This window comes from Orbicella franksi, chromosome 4, assembly GCF_964199315.1.
Source record: "Orbicella franksi chromosome 4, jaOrbFran1.1, whole genome shotgun sequence".
In the NCBI taxonomy this organism is placed as follows: Eukaryota; Metazoa; Cnidaria; class Anthozoa; order Scleractinia; family Merulinidae; genus Orbicella; species Orbicella franksi.
In genome coordinates this window covers 2,176,726-2,183,030 of record NC_138148.1, presented here as the reverse complement: position 1 = coordinate 2,183,030, position 6,305 = coordinate 2,176,726, and positions in this window count along the sequence as shown.

The following is a 6,305-nucleotide window of genomic DNA, read 5'->3' as shown; positions in this document are numbered from 1 at the left end:
TTAGTAATAAACTAGTAATAAGATAAGATCGTTTTTGGGAGGGCTTCTTTAACTGAGGACAGCAAACTATTGCCAGCTACCAGGAAACATCTCCAAGATGAGTGTGCCAAGTTAAAAAAGAAAGAATAGAATTGCTTGTAGCATTAGCTACAATACTTGCATCCATATCTGTCAGGTGTTTATAAAAACAATTTTACCCACACCCTTCTCCTTTGAGCATGGTTAAACTGGTTGCGTAACTGAAGTGTGAATGAACTGGTAGCCCACTCAAAAAGTTAGATTGAAGATGTAAAAACATGTTGGGCAAAGCTAAAGTCCATGGCCGCTGTTATATGACAACAGGTTTTTGGAGGACACTGTATACATGTATGTAGAGTACATTGACCCACTTAAATGTATCAACTGCAAATTTAAATGTACATGTAAATTGCAGTCTTTAATTGTCATCTCTGTAATGTACTGTAGTGTTCCTGAACGCTCTTTTTGTTTGATAACAGTGAGGTGCCTTGTTTCCATGTTAAACAGAAATTGTTAGAAATTTTTCCTTCACACAAGGTGAGCTAATTCTGACAGAGAAAGTGGAGTCTGCATTTATGCCTACAGTTGTGCAGTTTGAGTAACCTTACTTTTTTGGTCAATTCTGAACTTTCCTATCCTCTTAGGTACTGTTTGATATTGTTTTTTTAGACTTACAGCTACTGTAATTTTGAAGTGCATAGATCATTGTAATACAATGTGTGATGTTTACAGTTACTTATATTAATAGACTGCTGTGAAGAAACTTGTTCTTCATCACTCTCTCAGTATAATCTGAGTGTATGGAATCTGTTAAGAATTATGCTATATTTGTATAAAATTTCTAATTGAATATTGTTATCAAGAAAAAATATTTTGATTAGACATTGTTCAGGCAGGCAGCAAGATCTAAACCCTGTCTTCAATGTCATGATTTAATGTGGCTACATTGGATGTAACACTGGCTTTGCAGGGGATCAGAAATTCTGAATCTTCTCCTGTGTTCTTTGGGGGATCAGAAATTCTGAACCCTTTCTAGAGTTCTTTAGGGGATCCGAAATTCTGAACCCTTTCTAGTGTTCTTTGGGGGATCAGAAATTCTGAACCCTTTTTAGTGTTCTTCGGCGGATCAGAAATTCTGAACCTTTTCTAATGTTCTTTGGGAGATCAGAAATTCTGAACCCTTTCTAGTGTTCTTTGGGGGATTTGAAATTTTGAATCCTCTCTTGTGTTGTTTGGGGATCAGAAATTTTGAATCGTTTTCTATGGAGGTACCTCTCGAGACAAGAAATTCAAAAAAATCATTTGGTGTCTTATGCGTGACTTAAACATTACATTTCAGTTCAAATAAAGAATAGGAAATTGCTTGGAAGAATTTTTTAATTCCTTGCAAACAGGGAAACTTTTCCTCTGAGTTTTAACACCAGTTTAAGATTCTTAGTATATTGCAAAAATCGTATTTGGAATTAAATGGCAATCATAGACTTCCGTCTAAGCTCCACGTTTCACTTTAGGCCAATTTTGCCCTCATTTCCAACGGAACTTCCAAGCCTGCAACGTAAAAATAACTTTTCTCCGAGACAGGTTTCTATTTTACACCGAAAAAGTAGCCATTTTTGAAGTGGTTCTTAGTATTTACTCTGAATTTTATCAAATTGGAACACCACATTTTAGTTTGGAAGGCGTTGTAAGACTTAGTTCATCGTGTCATAGAAATTGCCTTACTACTGTTTTCGAACCGATTATAAGGGTGTCTGAGAATAAACCATTGTGAGTTCTTTCTGTATAAATTTTCTTAATACTCGATTAATTGTTGAACCAAATGCTCAACTTATTTCCCTGAAGGTGGTCGATCCAACATGCAAATAAAACATTAGTAAGGATTAAAAAAAACTGCTCAAGATCGATTAAATGGTGGCAAGTATATGTCGCCTGATAAGAGTAGTTTCGACGGCTTGGATTTAGCAAGCATTTTTATGTAATTGTGTGAAAGCACAGACTGATTTCGGTTTATAAGTGACATTCATTGCATGTACAATATCACCTCATATTCTTAAATTCAGTGTTCAAGTCATTTTAACTCTTTAAAACCAGCAAAAAGTGTCCCTTTTAATTTTGAAGAGGGTTTAGTCCGTCTAGATTAAGTTTCACCACTTTGTCGTAAATATACCTAGCTTTCGATTGAATCAGAAAAGTAATTTAAAATTCTCATTTCCCTTACTGACCCATCAAAATTTCCATAATTTTGTTTGACATACGATTGAGTGTATTGCCTTAGGGAGTGGAGGTTGTTTGGGAAATCATCCTTAAACGCTAATTTAATTTTGCGGTTGCAGTTCTTTGGCCCGAAGTCGGAGAGAATTATCATGATTGCAGCTGCGACAAACGTTCCTTCTCCTGCAAGCTTACCCCGGGAGTAATATGTTCATCCAGGTATGTCTCAACATGTTCACTTCCAAATGGCTTCGAATCGCGTCCAAGCCACAGGCAACGCAATCCACAAAAATGATACTTCCAACTATGAGAATGGGCCACCAGAGGCAATTCCCAAAGTTATTTATCTACATTTCAATCACGCTTTGGATAGATCTGAGAAAAAAAGTCAAGCGTTTAGACCATCGTTACCCAACACGACTTGAAGAAAGTGAATATCGTAAGCAGCCCCCAGCACGGACCAAAGAAGGTTATTTCAATAAACAACATGCAAGAATAGACACTGCTTCTGCTGAGACAAATTTACACAATTAACCAACTGACGGCCGACCCAACAGCATAAAAAAGATTTCCAGATTTGAAAATGTGCCTAAATGTCTTGCTTGTTTACCAATCAATGAATGCCCTGATATTGATGCTAGAAGATCTTTGACGCACTTTGAAAGGACTCAAAGATCCTATGCACGAGTACATCAAAATGGGCATCCTGTTGCTAGCGAAAACGAATACTTGTCTCAGAAGAGTGTGGCATATTTTAAACCAAGAGGCTATCAAACAGCCAGGGTAATCCCATTCATCTGGCACTCAGCGGAATTCAGTCCAACGCCAACCAATTGGAACCGAAGTATCCAATGGAGATCGAGAACTTGAGACTTCCACACACACTTGGAAGACCGAAGCATCACCCACATCCTAAGTGGCGAAATCCTGGTCCAGTTCCGTTTCCAGATCATATCCGTTTTTATTCAGAAGAAAGTACTAATTTATTGAGAGAAAATCGAGAGCCAGACGTAAATTTGGCCAAGCGCAAACCATTCAATGTGGTAGTTTCAAATGCCATCCAGCCAACTTCACCGTTGTCAAATTCAGTAATGCCTTCCGTGCAACATTCCTCTGCTGAGAGCGATTATTATAGTGCAAGACAGATAACGGCAGATTTGTCTTCGGCTTCCACATCCAGGGCAGTCCATGCGTCCACATCTCCCAGTGGTATTCCCTCAGCCATACCAGCAGCGTCCCCTTATTATCCACAAGATATCAATCGATTGTCAAGAGGAGAGAATGAAAAAGACCCAACCTCGACCAAATGTCATATGTGCCGTGAGTCAGGAAAACAGGCTACTGCTGCCTTGCCAGATCACATAATGAATGCAGTGCCCACAGATGTTCAGTTAGTATCTCACCCTCCAGCACGCCAGTTGCCAATTTATACGCCAGAAGAGGCTAGCGAGAATCGCTCTCAAAAAGCCCGCTTTCCAGTCCATATTGTACACGTTCCTCCTAATGCAAGCCGTCTTAACGCTCCAAGGCCTTGTTACGCAGCCAATCTAAATGGTCAGTCGTGTTACCGCACTTGGGACGTACGTCAGCCAGTTTCAACCAGTGCAAGTCAATCACTCAAGACTAATAGAAAAGTGCAATACACAGCTGGCTATGCCCCAAGTCAGTCCAGTGCTTCAGAAGGTCTTATCAAGGTACCTTTTCAATATTCTTGCCAATCTACCTTTGAAGGGTTTTGTCGCCCCCCGGGAAAAGAGACTAGTGCTCCAAACCATCGCATTGACTCGATGAACTGTATACAACAAGAAACACCGCCCTTTTCTAAATAAAATGCCATGATAGTAGCTCTACCACGTCACCCAGATTATGTAGCGCCGGCAGTCTGTCAACCAGTAAGCGCCCATGGTCTCGTGACCTCTAATCTGAGATATAGATCGATGAATGGCCATGTCCCTGCAGAACCCAATAATACTTCTCGCAGTGCAAACTCTGCGTTTCAAGAGCAACGGAAAAGCCGAGGTGGTCCTTATTCGAGAGTTAACTCATGTAGCGCCCCTAAACAGCAACCACATGATGAAAACAGTGCTGATGACTTCAAATATGGCGGTCCTTCAAGCTGGAGTAACGTTTCACGGTATGCATCAGGTAACATTACTAGGGGCTACCCAGCAATCCTAACGCGCGATCAAAGAGTATGCGACAGTTTGACAACAACGAAAGAACCTCACTTTTACACCTCAGTGGACTCAAAGCCACAAGGTCACAGGAAGAAAGAAGACTGTAAGTTCTCCGAAGCAGCAACGAGATGCCGAGAAATGTTGCAACCTCGCGAAGATAGGATGCCTGGTATTGACCGAGAGCAACGGACCAAAAAACTGGAGAAGTTCACCAAATTTGTTGTCGGCATAGAAACAAGAATACATTGGGATAAAATCAGGGACAACAACGAAAACTCGAACAGGAGTAAGGAGCATAACATGCAGATTGTGAGCGTTTCCAGTACGCACAGTCAACGTGATGATCCAACAGAGATGCATGCCAATTTCTCTCAAAGTGAATCTGATGACGTTTTCTGTATGATGCGCCTGGAGAGAGTGTACTACTCCATCAGTGCCGAACCCTCCCTTCATGTCCAGAGTTCTATCATTTCCCGGGAACAAGCTTCCGAACCTAGTGAGTTTGGTGTTGATGCTCACAAAGGGCTTACTAATCTCCGTGGTGATAGGTAAAGAAAAAAAAAGGTTAAGTCTGCATACGAGCCAAGTGGCCCATCAGGCCGGAGCTTATCCCGGTTTCTGTAGCATGAAGCGACTAGGAGTATTTCTACTCCCCCCTGGATGGGATGCTAGTCCATCGCAGGGTTACCTCCAGCATTAAGTTCGCCGGTACCCATTTATACCTTTGGGTGGAGAGAGGCACTGTGAGAGTAAAGTGTCTTGCCCAAGAACACAACGCAATGTCCCCGGCCAGGGCTCGAACCCGGACCGCTCGATCCGGAAACGAGCGCACTAACCATGAGGCCACCGCGCCTCCCTTCCGTGGTGATAGACAGCGGATAATTGCCAACGATGAATGCTGTTTCAAACAACCCAGTTATGTCGCTTCGAGAAACAAAACCAGTGAAAGTGTGAAAGTACCTAATAATAAGAGGAAAGCAAATATCAGCAGTACTAAAGGAGATGAAGTTTGCAATGCAAAGCGAAAGAAGATTGAGAAAAACAAGTCAAAAGTTTCATTAAAAGGGACAGTTACTCAAGCCTTACAAAACGTTACGAAAAGTGTAGAAATTCTTCCCACGAAACTGAGACCTGACCTTTCAACTAGAAAGTGACAGTCAGACATTTTTGGAAGATCTGAAAAAGACATCCGTGGAGGCAGACGCTCGTATCATGCGTGAGAGAATCCACAAGCGGTGTTCGAGGAAGGCGCGGGTCAACAGTTAATAAATTTCCCCTCTCAAGAAATAACTGATCCAGAGCCGGACTTGAACCTTAGCTGTAACATAAAAGAACTGATGAACTTTAGCAGAAGACAAAGGCCAAACTTGTAATAACAATGTCAGCTCAATAGACCCACAAAAGCTAAAATAAGCAGCATTACGAAAGGTCAGAAATCCACGGCGATTATAAACTCCTAAGCTAGTTAGCATTATTTACTCACCTATCCAGAATCACGCATTTCTAAGATCTCTGTACGTAAGGGGCTAAGACAGAAACTGCAAAATATTTACTATATTTATCGAAGTTTGCTTCATTTCCTTTTCAGTGTAAGAGTACACTTGAAGTTTCATTTCCTTCGGATCCATTTAACCTGGAAGAAAGTGACGTTGATGTTCTGGCCTCAGAGGATAGGTCAAAATTTTTAGAAACCAGAGAGTGCAAGGGACCGCATACGATAAACGCTGCAAACGTAGGATCTACAAGAGATCTGATCAGCCAAAAAAATGTATTAAGACAAACAATAGACTGCAAGGCTGATACTATGTGAAAAACGTTTCGAGACAGCAACATGACAAGAACCGATAAAGTAGGATCAGTGGACATCAGTGAACAGTGGACAGCTGCAAAACTTTACGC